General features: G+C 48.4%; 1 long non-coding RNA gene across 2 annotated transcripts; it reads left to right on the plus strand.

The window, feature by feature from the left end:
* Positions 1–2,384: 2,384 nt before the first annotated feature.
* On the plus strand, positions 2,385–4,053 carry LOC128562415 (uncharacterized). 2 transcript variants are annotated; one of them, XR_008373418.1, is made up of 4 exons: positions 2,385–2,529; positions 2,641–3,428; positions 3,513–3,607; positions 3,821–4,053. It is a non-coding gene; the product is annotated as an uncharacterized LOC128562415 (long non-coding RNA). The 2 variants fall into 2 exon arrangements; XR_008373419.1 differs by having other exon boundaries at positions 2,385–3,428.
* The last annotated feature ends 7,982 nt before the right edge of the window (positions 4,054–12,035 follow it).

The following is a 12,035-nucleotide window of genomic DNA, read 5'->3' on the forward strand; positions in this document are numbered from 1 at the left end:
CATATTCTTGAGGGCAGCAGTCAGCAATACCTCATCTAACAGACCAAGAAAGGAAGGCCTTTCATAACTGGGTTGGCTGCAGTCTTCTCAAAGATCCTTTATGAGGAAGCCTCAGGTTAAAAAAAACTTAATAAATCATGTGCATTCCCTGTCGGACATGACAAAAATACATGGCCCTTGTGGGTCCCTGCCCAGCGAAGGCAAACAGAGCTCATGAAGCAACTCTGGGCGTCACACAGGCCAGCCACTGTCCTCCACCCGATTCCACAGAGCCTGTCCCCGACTTGGGCAGCCCCCCTCGCTCTAGGCAGGACAGGGGAACTCCAGATACCAGACATTCACACTAATTACCCTTCAGGAGGAGGGAGCTTCAAGCTGCTGCCTCAGCCCCAACAGGCATTCAGCCTTTTTATGATTAACTGTGGAATGAAGGTATGTGTCCCTAGTCCACAAGTTCCAGGCATAGGTAGAGTTACAGTGAATTCTCAAAGAGCCTGAGGAGCCCCAAAATAACACATTCTCATATCTCTATTTCCTTATCTTTAAAAGGGGCATATTGGATTGCCTGAGCTCAGGATTTCGAGACCAGCCTGAGCAAGAGTGAGACTCCATCTTTACTCAAACCAGAAAAATTAGCCAGGCATTGTGGTGGGTGTCTGTAGGTGTGAGCTACACTGATGCCACAGCACCCTAGCCCGGGCAACAGAGTGAGACTCTGTCTCAAAAGAAAATAAAGGAAGGGGGGAAGGAAAGGTAGGGGAGGGAAAGGGGGGAGAAGGGAGGGAAAGGAAAGGAAGGGATGGGAGGGAGGGAAGGGAAAGGAAGGGACACATTTCTACTTATGTTGTTGAGATACTAAGAGTGTGCAGAGATACTGTCTAACTCGTAGTAATACTAACAGCAAGTGCTTAACAAGTCTGAACCATTGCTGGCCCTCCTTCCCAGGGCTAGGCTAAATCTTCATTCATTTCTCAAGTGTTTGTTGAGTGCCTGCTTGGTGCTGAGGGGTCCCAGTCTCCTGGGGCCCTGCCTCCTCCCCCAAGAGTTTACATAGTGGAGGCTCCTCACACCTCACCTCTAGGACTCCCAGAACCAGGCAAGAGAAAATGACAGCCCGTCCTAGTCCCTGGGCCTTCCCTTTCCAGCCGGAGCAGGGAGCAGCTCCCCCCTCGTAAAACTCCCCAGTTACCTTCCCACTCCCCTCCCAGGTCTCGGTTTGTTATTTTTCAGTCGGCTGGGAGCTGACCTTAGTTATGGTTTAATGGCCTTTTAGTCCTGCGGCCCCTCTTAACTGACACCTGGAATGCCTCTCTGAGCTGCCTCTTGCCTTTCTGTCTCTGCTAATGAGGTTTCTAACAAAGCCATGTGTCACTGGGCTCTGCTCACAGAGGGACTGCTGGACTGCAGCCTGGGGACCCGGCTCTGTGGGAGGAAGGGGATGTGGCAAGGGGGAAGGGCCAAAGGAACACAGCATTTCTTTCAGAAAAGGCTGAGGCCTGGGGGGAGGGAATGCGGCTGGGGTATGCTTCGGGGTGGCCAGAGGCTGGTAGCTGGAGAATTCAGCCCAACCCCCAGGCTCTGGAGCTGCTCTTTGTAGCCTCCTGAGCAAGGGCTGAAGGTGCCGGAACAAAGGGTCAGGGCTTGGGCCTTGCAGGGTGCACCTAGCCTAGTGCCTGGCACAAGGGCAGGTGGGGTAGGTGTGTGCTGGTGGCCTCTCGCTAGTCTGTCCACACAGGCAATGGTCTTATGTGTCCCTGGGCACTGTCCTCTGTCCTCCATCCGTCTGTGCTGGGAAGGTCGGTTGCATCCACCAGCCATGGCTGCTCCTGGCAGACGCTAGCTACTAGGCCAAACTTGGGGAAGAAAAGCCACTCAAAGAGTCCTGGAGACCAAACCTTCTATGCCTAGAGAAGAAAGGCTGTGACATGGTCCAGGAATAGAGGCTTTTCAAGTCTAGGAAGGGCCACTAGACCCAGGAAGCAAACTGTTGTCAGTCTCCATGGAGCCTCTGATCAGGGGAGCGTATATAGAAAACTCGTCCCAGCACATCCACAATCAATCAACAGATAGCTATTAAGCACCTACTTCCTGGAAAATGAGTGCCAGTAGGCTGCTCTTGAAAGAACTGAACTCCAAGTTCAAGGAAGGCATGGCTAGGGCAGTGTACTTGCTGTTACTGTGCACTTGGTCCCATCATACATTCAGTACTCCCAGCAATCCTGAAAGGAGGCAGGTGTTGCCTCATTACCAGCCTCCACCCCGTTATAGGTGAGGCACTGAATAACAGAGAGGGTAAGAAACGGGCTCAAGGACAAATACCTGGTGAGCAGTCGTGCTGAGATGAGACCTGACCTTGAGCCTTATGCTGTTCTAGCTGTCCCACCTGCAAGAAGGAGGAGATTTGCGGCTCGGGGAGAAGGCTGAAGAGGAGCAGGAACAGGCTGGAGGCTGCTGTGCAACTCACAAAGCAAAGCAGTCTGAGCAGAGGAGAGACCAAACGGAGGTGCCACTGGGCCTGGTGGAGAAGCCGTAAGAAAGGAAAGATGGAAGGAAGGGCCCAGAGTGCTGGGCTGAGGAGCTGCCCTCTCCCCTGCAGGCAGTGGGAGCTACAGAGAGCTTCTGAGCAGTGTGACGGGGCAGTGTGTTACAGAATAAATCTGGTCGGCTGCAGACTGGAAGGGACAGGTGACACCACGACGACAGAGAGAGACAGGACAAGTCCCTGGAGCTGTCTGGATACAGAGCAACCCCTCTCTCTAGCTAACCCGGGACAGGACCTCCTCATGTACATCAAAACCGCATCTACCAGATTGCCACATCCAGGTGGAGGTGAGATCATTCCTAGATCCCTTTGCCATGTCTGGGGACTTTCTGGACTCTTGCTGATTGGATCCTTTGCTTAAATCAACTTTCTCATTCTCTTTTACTTACTCAAATTTACTTGAAATGGAAACTCTATCTTTCCCACTAATACTTGTTAAGTAAATCCATTAAATACATCATATATATGTAACTATTAAAATGAAAAACTTTCATTCATGCTTCCCCTAAAATCACCTGGGGACCTCTGAGCTTCAGAAATATTGCTTCATGACCCATCCTTGCTCTCCTGCTGCAGTGGCCTCAATTAAAGATTTTGCATCTGGAAAAGCCAGGTCAGAAAGTCACTCAGAACCAGGAGAGGGAAGGAGGCCAGGTCTGGCCCCAGGGCGGGACCCTGGTGGGTTTGGGACAGAGGGGCTAGGACACCAAAGGCACTGCCCAGGGAAGGGAATGAGGCCTCGTTGAGAGCTATGGCAGCTGGGCAGTCTGCAGAGACCATGATGCAAATGTCAAGTTTCCAACAACTTTTATGGATGGTTCATTCCTAAACATCTGAGCAGCCTGTTTGGACCCAGAGTGTGTTGTCGCAGGCACTGGAGATGGAGGTGGGTGAAGTTCAGGTTCCCACTCTCTCCCATGTCGCCTCCCACCTCCTCTTCGTCCTCCTCCACCTTTCTTTTTACCTGAAGAGCTTCTTCCATTTGCTGAGTGCCGACTGAGTCCAGCACTGTGCTAAGTTCCTGCTACATTTTGTCTCACGTAGTCCTCGCAAGCACTTTATTAGGTAGGTACTTGTATTGTGCCACTTTTGAGTGTCAGGAAATGTGGAAACATATCAGGTGTAACTGCAGTCACAAGGAAGGACCTGGCTCGCCCTTTGGGCCAGGCCGAGGTCTGTGGCCTTCCAGCCCGTGCCCTGAGCACTGGCCACCTCTGCTACCTTGCTCTTTTTCATCCTTGGTGCATCAGCACAGCACTTTCCCTTCCCTCCTCCCAGTCTCTTTCCAGAGCCAGCCGCTGGGCAGCCAGTGCCTCTCTCCTCAGAAACACCTCCAGGAAATCCCACCTCCCAGGTGACCCCACCAGAACCGGCACCCTCCTGAGTACAGCAGGCCGGACCGCAGGTCCATTGGCTTTTCTGTGATGGGACTGATTAATCTAATGCTGAGAAACCTTGGCAGCTGTTAAAGATACTTGGACTGTTGGCTGTAGCTTCAGACAAATGGGATAAATAAACAAAGCAAAAAAAGGAAATTGCTTCCGAGGTCTTTCTCAGAATTTGGTACATCAAAGCCAAGTTCTCGTCAGAAGCTTACACTTCTCACCAGCACCTTCTGATGATGTCCCTTGCTTTCTCTAGTTGACTTATCACAAGGGCAGTATGAACTGATAATGCCTTTTCAAAAGTACTGATGCCATTGGGCCTACCCAAAGATAGACTGCTATAGGAAAGGAGGAAAGGAAAGCACCTTAAGAAGCCAGGTTCTCAGATGTCAAGAGATAGAGACAGTGGCTTGAGCTGGGGTGGGTGCAATGGCTCACATCTGTAATCCTAGCACTTTGGGAAGCCGAGGTGGGTGGATCCCTTAAGCTCAGGAGTTTGAGACCATCCTGAGCAGGAGTGAGACCCTGTTTCTACTAAAAATACAAAAATTAGCCAGGCATTATGGTGGGCACCTGTAGTCCCAGCTACTAGGGAGACTGAAGCAGGAGGATCGCTTGAGCCTAGGAGTTTGAAGTTGCTGTGAGCTAGGCTAATGCCATACACTTTAGCCCGGGGCAACAGAATGAGACTCTAGACTCTATCTTAAAAAAGAAAAGAAAAAAAAAAAAACCAGAAGAAGAAACAATGGCTTGAAGTGTCTCACCTATGGCCAGGAGTAAACAATGCATAACTCACAACAAACTAATCAGCATGCTTTGTTAGCCCATTAGAACTGGCCACACTGACTTCACGGGCCTCTATTTCTTGGTTCTGGGACTTTCTGTAGGGCTCCACTGGTCTGTAAACATGTAAGCCGCAAACTCCCAACACGGAAGCAGTCATTTGGTAGCTATCATGTGTTGTCCTGATTAAGATCGCTCTGATTAAGATTATTCAGAACTCAGACATTGCCTTCGCCCCCTCTTCTGTTGAGTTTCCTTACAGATCATAAATTCTGTGAGGGCAGAGACCATAGGTCAGGGGGGAGACCAGGGCAGAGTGAGCTGGTAGCCTGAAGGCCTTCGGCTCCATGGGGTGCTGTGTCCACACTTCATACTCTGATCTAGCACCTGGCTTGCAGCTTGGCAGGGCCACTGGGATTGGAGCACCCTAGTTTGTTTCACTCCGACACCATCAAGAAAGACAATAGAGAAAATATCAGCTAGGAAATCTCAGCACCTGATGAGCCTGAGCACTGGCCATTCATTGGGTGGGTGGGTGGGGGTCAAAAGCTGGCTGGGAGTCAGGCCTAAGAATTGGTCCAGATGCCCGCTTTGCCTTGCCTGTGAAGCCTGCTTGGAGGAAAGCAGCATGCACCCAGGCTCTTGAAGGCTCCACCAGAGGACAGAGAGTGTCTGTTACCGGCAATTCCTTCAGGGTTGAAATTCCATCTCAGGTCTCAGCACCTAAAGTCATTTTTCTTTCTTATTTATGTTTCCTGTGGAAAGTCTGAAGGAAAATCGTGGAGCATCTTTGAGTTTGCATTTGGAAGGGAGAAAATATGCTCCTTCTCTGCTGGGCAAACATTTCAAACATTGGTGCTTTCACAAACCAAACACAAGCTGGTTTTCAAAGCCTTCGGTTTGGCGGCCCAAGGCGCTGGGTGGAGTGGAGGAGAGGGATGCAGACACCTGGTCTGGGAGGTTTGCTTTGGGAGCAGAGCTTGGAATGTGTGCATTTCTACTCCAAGAACATCTAAGTGGTACAGCCCCAGCCCCCTTCTGCACAGGCTCACTCAGGCAAAGGGGGCTCCATCTGCTTAGGGTGGGGATAGAATGGCAAGGGCCTTAATGGCTCCCTACCTGTCCCCTATGCAGCTTGTAGAGGGGCCTAAGAAGGTGTAGCCCAGAGGGTGCAGATGAATGAAGATGGACTTGGACCCTGGTCCCTCTTTCAGGGTAATGCTGAGGGTAGAGGGTGGGGGTGAGAGCAGGCTTTCCAATGTTAATTAGGGAAACTGCTAGAGCTATGACAATGGCAAATACTTACTGTGGGCTGTCTGGTTTGCGTGGGAAGACTGCATTTCAATGTAAAAAGCAAAGCTTCCTCCCCTCCTTTCGTTTCCTTTATAAGAGAATAATATAATAAATTCCCAAGCATCCATCACTGACTATAACAATTATCAACGCACAGCCAGTCTTGTTTAATCAATAATTATACCCACCTCACCTTCTCTCTGCCCTCCACCTGGGATTTTTTTGAAGCAAATCCTAGACATATTATTTTATCCATAAATAGCTAGCTTTAATTTTTTTTTTTTTTTTTTTGTGAGACAGTTTCACTCTGTCACCATGGGTAGAGTGCCCTGGTGTCATCAGAGCTCACAGCAATCTCAAACTCTTGGGCTCAAGCAATCCTCTTGCCTTAGTCTCCCAAGTGTTGGGACTACAGCTACCCACCATGACATCCAGCTAGTTAGTTTTTCTATTTTTTTTTTTTTAAGTAAAGACAGAGGTCTCGCTGTTGCTTAGGCTCATCTCAAACTCCTGAGCTCAAGCAATCCACCTGCCTCAGAGTGCTAGGATTACAGGCATGAACACATCACCCAGCCCCTAAATTTTTTTTTAAATATTGAACTTTCATGAACATTAAGGAATCTCCTTTCCCACCTGTTAGAAAAAAATGCCTCCTGTAGAACTATGTATAAATTTTGCAAATCATTGCAGAGTTTTTGTTTGTTTGTTTGTTTTGTTGCAGTTTTTGGCCAGGGCTAGGTTTGAACCCACCACCTACAGCAATGGGGGCGGCGTCCTACTCCGTTGAGCCATAGGCACCACCCTCATTGCAGGGGTTGAAGGAACCTCTGAAGCTCCAAATTGAAACCTCTGGTACATAGGGTAATCAATTGCTAGCTCCCATGGAAAACGTTCCTTCTGATAGCCTGGAGCTTTAGCTGTTCCTTCCAAAGAGATTGACTCTCTTGTTTTAGGTGTGTAATGAGCGCATGGTGGCCATGCTGGGTTATTGAGGGGGAAAGTGAGAGAAGACAGGCAGGTCAGGGGCTTAAGGTCCAGTCAGCCTGATAGCAGCCTGCCCCGGGGGAGCAGTAGGGAGTAGGGACTCGGGGGGTTTCCTTCTAGGGCCCTAAGGAGGAACTTTATCTGCATAAGCTCTCCTGAGGCTTTGTTTATTGGCTGAGGTTGGTTAGGTCTCTTAGTGGCTGTTAATGTGTTTGTTTAGGGTTGGATGTAATGTCTTTAAGATAAAGACCAGCTCAATTTACAGGCGACCATCAAGTACTGGGCTTGGAGCCCAGGGAGGCTGTGAGGGGTGCATTTCTTTTGCGATCAAAGGCAGTGGGGACTCCTATACCCACAGGAGAGGCACCAGCAGAGGAGCGCGGAGAGCACAGCATTGGAGGAGAGAGGTCCCTCAGGGCTGGACAAATAGTCAGATTTCTAAATGAGGAAATGAACTTCTTTGTTCTCTTTTTGTTTTTCTTTTGAGGGGTGGTATGGAAGCAAAGCCCTCTTAGATGTGGAAGGGTTCTTTGGAGAGAGCTGAAAGCTTTTCGACCTTAACATCCAAACCTGCTAGTCCCCTCCCACTGCAAATCTCAGGGTCTGCAAACTAGGGACCTATAGTCAAGTCCACCGGGTGCCTAAAGATAAAGAGCATGGTGGGGGGCCTGGTGCCTGAATCCCCGGGGCGCAGAGGAAGTCCTAAGCTGGGCACAGACTCTGCAGTACATAGTAGAGAGAAGGCAGCATTGCAGCCATTAAGGAAAGATGGACTTTCCCATACACGTCCTGGAACAACTGAGCGGACATTTTGGAGAAAAAGAATAAATTTAGATTTATACCTCATACCCTTAAAATGAGAAACGTTATATGTGAATCAAAAGTTTAAACAAAAATCAAACCCTAAAGGAAATCAAAGGAGCCATGAAAAATGTTTTTGAAAAATCTATGAAGGAAACCAGAAACCGTAAAATAATGATAAGTTTGGTTAAAATTGGTTAAATAAATGATGGTATAGCAAGACAATGAAATACTAAGCAGCGGTTTAAATAATGAGCACTTTAAACATGTGTGGATGTGGAATTTCCAGGATACCAAAACTGAAGACGTCCCACGGTGACCAGTGTGTGGAGCACATCACCCTTTGTGAGGGGGGTGAGGGATGGCTTCTGCACACTGCTGCTGGTGAGTGCTTGCTGTCTCTCTGGAAGGACCCCTGAGGTTCCCTCTGGGGAGAGGGAGTAGGGGGGAAGTAAGGTGACTTCATCTTTCGTACCTGTGGAATTTCGAAATGTATGAATATACTAGCTACTAAAAAGATAAGATTAGGGCGGCGCCTGTGGCTCAAGGAATAGGGCGCCGGTCCCATATGCCGGAGGTGGCGGGTTCAAACCTAGCCCCGGCCAAAAAAAAAAAATCACACACACACAAAAAAGATAAGATTAAAATTATGATTTTTCTTTTTATAAAAAGAGAAGAGAAAATGAGGGGAATGGCATAGTTAAGGAAGAGGAGGAAGACCAAGTGTACTTTCCTGCCTTTGCAGCAGGTCCAAGCTGAGCCGGCTTAGTTCTCGTAGCCGTGGAGCCCTGCCCCTGCACTCCTGTCCCACTTTTCTTCTTCTTCCTTTTTTTATGGCTTTCCTAACAGCCGGGCTCACAGAGGCTTTCAGGGAATGAGTTTTCTACAAAAGCTTGTCACCAAAGCACGATTTCTGTAAGTCTGGGGCTCTAAGCCTTTCCTCCAAGTGTAGCATGGTCCTCCCTCTGGTCAGTGGTTCTCAACCTTCCTAATGCCTCGATGTATTTTTTCATTGTTACTAAGGGGTTGCCACCCACAGGTTGAGAACCACTGCTCTAGATAGAGGGATGTGAATGGCAGGGGCACTGACGCCAGGCGGGGGACATGTGCTCTCTGAGAAAACTGTGTGGGAGTTACATGACTCTGCAGTGAAGAATCCTGGAAGAAAGCAGACCGAAAAGATAGGGAGAGAGAGAAAACAAAAAGATGCGACTGGAAGTCCATTGCAGGTGGCTGGTATACCAGGCTACACTCATACAGGGGAAGGCCAGTCCTGCAGACTGTACAAAGACAAAGGGGGGTGATTGGTGCCCAGCTGTGGAATATTGCTCACCTTCCCCATCATACCTACGGCTGTGCTCTGTGTCATGAGTGCACCACAGTGAGTGGAAGAAGCACAGTGTAGTGAAGCTTGATCAAAGAAACAAAACTCTTTGGAAGGAAGCTGGGTTTGGAAGGAATGGAAGAGGCTTCCAAAATAGTGTGGGTGAGGGAGGGCTGGGCTGTGGAACTGGTCCTTGTTTTGGCTTGTGTCTCTAGATCTTTTGTTATCTCATCTCAGTACCAAAATTTTGAGACTATCTATCAATAATGCCTTATTTAGGGAATAAATTTGCAGTTTTAAAAAAATTTCAAATATAGACTGGGCGCCATGGCTCACGCCTGTAATCTTAGCACTCTGGGAGGCCGAGGCAGGTGGATCCCTTGAGCTCAGAAGCTTGAGACTAGCCTGAGGAAGAGGCTCTAAAAACAAATAGCCGGGCATTGTGATGGGCACCTGTAGTCCCAACTACTCAGGAGACTGAGGCAAGAGGATCACTTGAGCCCAAGAGTTTGAGGTTGCTGTGAGATACGACTCCACGGCAATCTACCGAGGGTGACCAAGTGAGACTCTGTCTCAAAAAAGAAAAAGAGAAAAAAATAAATAAATTTTCAAATATAGTCACTTCTTTGGCCAGGCAACAACAACATAAAAGTGTTATTATCCCACAAGTTCACCACCCTGCCTTCCAGATCTCCCCATTTATTTGGAGAAACAGGACTTTGCACTTGAAGCTGACAGACAAGAAGGAAGTGGACAAGTTAGAAGACTCAAGGTCCGCTTTTACCTCTGATCAGAGCTAATGCTACTCTCCCTGCCAGGGCTGGGCCCAAGGAGCAAACTTTCAGCGGTACCAAAAACTCATTAATCAAGATAAAGAGTATTTTAATGCAGTATTTAAAAAATGAAAACTAAAAAATTCACAATGAACAAAATACCAAAATTTTAAATAAAGGCAAGATCAGTATTACTGATTTTTCCTTTTGCCTTGGACTCCTTTATGGCTGGACAGCACTGCCCCTTAGGCCTCATTTTCTGCAATTCTAAGTCAAGAGGGTTGGACAATTTGACCGCCAAGGAGCCTGCTGGGCCCTGTTGTTTTACGGCTCAGTAATGAAGTGCCACTGAAGAATGAGAGAACATTTAACAAAGTGTTAATTGTACACCAGACAATAGCCACTGGTGGGGTGATGGAGAGTCTTCATGGAGACAAGGACAGCAATAGAGTGAGTGGGGGAGGAGATAACAACACTCGGCTGGCTGTTCTCCTCCAGTTTCCAGTTGGGCACAAGCTTACCTGTCAGCTACAGACAGGAGACAATCCTCCCCTGCGACCAGATGCTTGCCTGGAGCTGGGCTCTTACCTAGTTGGAGCACAGAGATAGCTGCATTCAGATGTGGCTTGTGGCTGGTGGGCCTGCTGCCTAATGAAGCTTTCTAAGGAATCCTAAAGAAGCTTGGAGCCCTGCAGGTGGAGGGAACAGCCATAGAGGGTGACTTGCTCTGATGTCCTGGGACACAACCAGTACTAGTCCTCTCTTCTTTTCTCTCTTGCCTTCTCCCAAGATGGGCAGAGTATCACACCTTGCTCTCTTGTAACCATCCCAAGGGCAATGTTGTTTTGACTGAGTCTTTTAAGGTCAGCATGGAATGAATGCATGAAAATTGCTCTGAGTACAAAGCTTAAGAAATTGTACGGACTTCCAAGACAAATGAGTTAATGATCATACAGTTAGGAAATTCCAGTTCTAAAGTGACCTGGAAATGCACCTGCACCTCTGCATCACCCAATTCAGGGTGATATTCTTGGTGATATCACAAGTCAGCGCTCCACGCAGGAGCTGTAACCCCAGCCTTGGGGACAACCTTGCTGCTTGCGGGCCCCAATTTCCTCAGAGCTTGACTTCAGACTGCTTTTTCCAATCTTCACCAGCTCAGAGGTGAGTCTCACTAGAAAGAGGCTGGGGCCTCTGAGGTCTTGTTCAGATAAACAGAATGAGAGTATCTGGCTCTTCAGGAAAACCCACCTCTTCGCTTTGGCCCCAGTGCCCCTCGGATGCTTGTTGAGCAGCAGGAGGGGCAGCCAGACATAAGTGGCATTGGAAAAACCAGAGGCCTCCACCCTGGGTGGGAAGAATGGCTCCCTTCATCAGGGCTGCTCTGCCATGCCAGGGTTACCTAGGTCCCAGAGTGAGGAAGTGAATCAACTCTTCCCAGCCTCCAGCCATCTGGGACGGTTCTGTACCCTTTGGTGGTGTGGTATTTGAACATGTTTTGTCAAAAACTAATGAACATCTCACTTAGATGCTGGAAGCAAACATAAGACCTGGCCAATTCTTACACTTGATGAGGAGGAATACGTCCCTTTGGCTTCCTAGTCTGCTGGGGCCCAACAAGTGAATTTAGAGGCTGAGAAGTCAGTTGTTGGCCCTCACATGGACTCATCCATCTGAGTGTGACCCTAGCTGGCTGCATAGCCTGAGAGCAGCGATTCTCAACTGTGGGCTCACACTGGAGTCATCTGGGGGCCTCAAAAACACTGATACCTGGGTTCTTCTCTCAAAAAATTCTGATTTAGTTGCTCTGAGGTGCAGTCACAGCACTGGGACTTTTTAAAGCTCCTCTATTTTTCAGTCAAGACTGGGAACCACTGTCCCAGACCAGTGCTTCATAAACCTTAATGTGTAAACAAATGACCTCATGATCTTGATGATTCAGAAGGTCTGGGGTGGTACCTGAAGGTCTGAGCAAGCTCCCAGGGGATGCAATGCTGCTGGTCTGCAGACCACACCTTAAAAACACGCATGGTCCAGTATGGTAGCTATTAGCCACCTATGGCTATTTAATTCAAACGAAAAGCAATTAAAATTAAATCAACTTTAAAACTTCAGTGCCTCATTTGTGTTAGCCACATTTCAGGTATTCA

The sequence above is a fragment of the Nycticebus coucang genome, chromosome 12 (assembly GCF_027406575.1).
Source record: "Nycticebus coucang isolate mNycCou1 chromosome 12, mNycCou1.pri, whole genome shotgun sequence".
In the NCBI taxonomy this organism is placed as follows: Eukaryota; Metazoa; Chordata; class Mammalia; order Primates; family Lorisidae; genus Nycticebus; species Nycticebus coucang.